The 2,658-nt window shown below is 33.4% G+C and overlaps 1 non-coding gene across 1 annotated transcript; it reads left to right on the forward strand.

Annotated features, from left to right (window-relative positions):
• The first annotated feature begins 2,310 nt into the window (after window positions 1-2,310).
• Window positions 2,311-2,413, forward strand: LOC115803195 (U6 spliceosomal RNA). The gene has a single exon (XR_004023862.2). It is a non-coding gene; the product is annotated as a U6 spliceosomal RNA (small nuclear RNA).
• The last annotated feature ends 245 nt before the right edge of the window (window positions 2,414-2,658 follow it).

The raw sequence follows: 2,658 nt of genomic DNA on the forward strand, positions 1-2,658 counted from the left end.
CTGTGGGATAAACAGCATTTTTTTTTCATTTTAAATGAGAGAAAAATGATGCTCAAAGTTTAAATTTTATTCAGAAACTCACTCATATTTAAACTTCAAAGCCCATTCAATTTCCAGTATACTATGAAGTAGGGTGATGCCCCCAATATGGGGGTTTAGTCAGAAAGTACAGTTCTACAATTCAAATTTCACAAATGGAAAAGTTAAGGTCCTGGCAAGTGTCTTGGTGACTATATTGCTAAAATGGAGTGGAAAGAAGTTTAATGTTGCTCAGGATTCTAGGGGGTTGGAGGTGTTACACCTGGTCACTTGAAAATAGCTTGATAGATATAAGATTGGTTTTAAGGAAAAGTGGTTTTCTGGGGTTGAGTATTGGCAGAGGATAAGATTGAAAAGCAGGGCCCTGATAAGAAAAATAAATGAATGTATTCATTCACAGCCTCTCTTGGAGGCCAACACAGGGCAATTTGTCTACATGAGCTCTCCCCGCTGAGAACAGATATAACAGTGGTGTTGGTCAGGGGCCAACCAGAGCACACTCTTCAAGCAAAGACAAAAGAGCATTCCTTTAGCCTGAAACAGGGTAAAATATCCCCACCTGAAGTCATAAGCTCAGCCCAGGTGGTGTGGGTTCTTTATCTCTTGATAAGAAAGTGTTGCAAACACAAAGCCTGGTCTTAAGTGGCCCACTGGGGGCCAAAAGACTACATACACAAGGAAACTGCCTTTACCAAAAAATAATCTGATTTAAATCCACTTCTTTTCTTTTGCAAATGACTTTGTTTTTACAACATTCAATGAACTTTTAAGATCTCTTTATTCCTTTTTTCAAAAAAAAAATATTGGAATATAGTTTATTTACAATGTTTTAGTTTCTCCTGTATAGCAAAGTGAATCAGTTTATATATATATATATATATATATATATATATATATATATATATATACATATATCCACTCTTTTTAAGATTCTTTTCCCATAAGATTTCCTTTTTCTTAATATTTAAAATTTCAAGAGATATTTCTGTTTTTTTGTTTTTTGTTTTTTACATTTTAATCATTCAGTATAACCTTTAAATATAAATATGTGGTTTTCTTCTCTAAACCATTTTTCTATTATTTCTTTAACATTTTTTCCTCCCAATATTTTCTGTTCTTTTTCTAGAGCCTCCTATTAGGTTTTTGGACCTATGAATCACATTACTTATATTTTCCATTTTTATCTTTCTGTGTAGCTTTTAAGCAAATTTCCTCAAATATAGTTTTAGCAATTTTTTTTTGTGTGTGTGTGTGGTATGCGAGCCTCTCACCACTGCAGCCTCTCCCGTTGCGGAGCACAGGCTTCGGACTCACAGGCTCAGCGGCCATGGCTCACGGGCCCAGCCGCTCCGCGGCATGTGGGATCTTCCCGGACCGGGGCACGAACCTGTGTCCCCTGCATCGGCAGGCGGACTCTCAACCACTGCGCCACCAGGGAAGCCCAGTTTTAGCATTTAAAAACAAATTTTAACTACAAATATTTAATATATAGAGCAGTTTATTATATGTATATATATATATGTACATATGTCAGTATTTTTTATATTCACACACACAAGTGTGTATATAAATTTTTCAACAGCAAAAGCAGCTTAGATATCCATTACTTGAAAAGTGGATAAATTATATCACATATATTCCACATACATATATCAACATATATCAACTTTAAGAAACTAATGCTGAGTGAAAAATGAAGCAAAATGAGACATAAAAATATTCAAACAGTACTTTATCTAGGAACATAAAAATTATATATACTTATATATATAAATAAATTATATATATATTTATAATATACATGTATATTACAATTATGGTTTCCTATTGTAATGAAAGAGAATGGAAGAAACTGAATGGTTTGTGTAGAAAAAAGTAAAAAAAAAATCATTAAATTAAAAAAAGTCTTTTCATAGGCCAATGATGAAGATTCTCTCTCTCTCTCTCTCTCTCTCTCTCTCTCTCTCTCTCTGGTCAAATAACAAAATGCACCTAACTAATGTATATTAATTTGTATTCAGTAAATTTGTCACTGCTGTTACAGATCAAGGGCTCATGCTGTCTGACTGGAATAGAAGCCAGTATTACGGTACTGGCTTTCTGAGGAAAGAAACAGCTTTGTGAGGTTGACCATCAAGGAGACAGAAGGCAGGGCTCAAATACAAAATACAAATTCTTCCTAGTATTAATTCAAAGGAATGCCATCATTCCATTTGGTGGATTTCCTGAAGCTCTAAATGGGATTACTTTGAGAGAAAAACAGTCCAATGTTTGCTTCAGCAGCCCATATACAAAAAATGCAATGATGCAGAGAAGCTTAGCATGGTCCCTGTGCAAGAATAACATGTACATTTGTGAAGTGTTCTCTATTTTTTTCTATTTTTTATTGCTCATATGCTCCAGAGTTTTTGTTAAAGTGAAAAAATGTTTTGGAAATAGATAGTGGTGATAGTTGCACAATGTAGTGAATGTAATTAAGGTAAACAAAATTTATGTTTAAAAATTGTTAAAATAGCAAAGTATATATATATATATATATGCAAAATAAGGGTACACAAAATACAGTTAATTTATAGAAGTTCCATTATATTGCATCATTGTTCTCCATTCTCTTTACTC

The sequence above is a fragment of the Delphinapterus leucas genome, chromosome 18 (genome assembly GCF_059928025.1).
Source record: "Delphinapterus leucas isolate spDelLeu-1000000601 "Yukka" chromosome 18, BTC_Dleu_Yukka2, whole genome shotgun sequence".
NCBI lineage: Eukaryota > Metazoa > Chordata > Mammalia > Artiodactyla > Monodontidae > Delphinapterus > Delphinapterus leucas.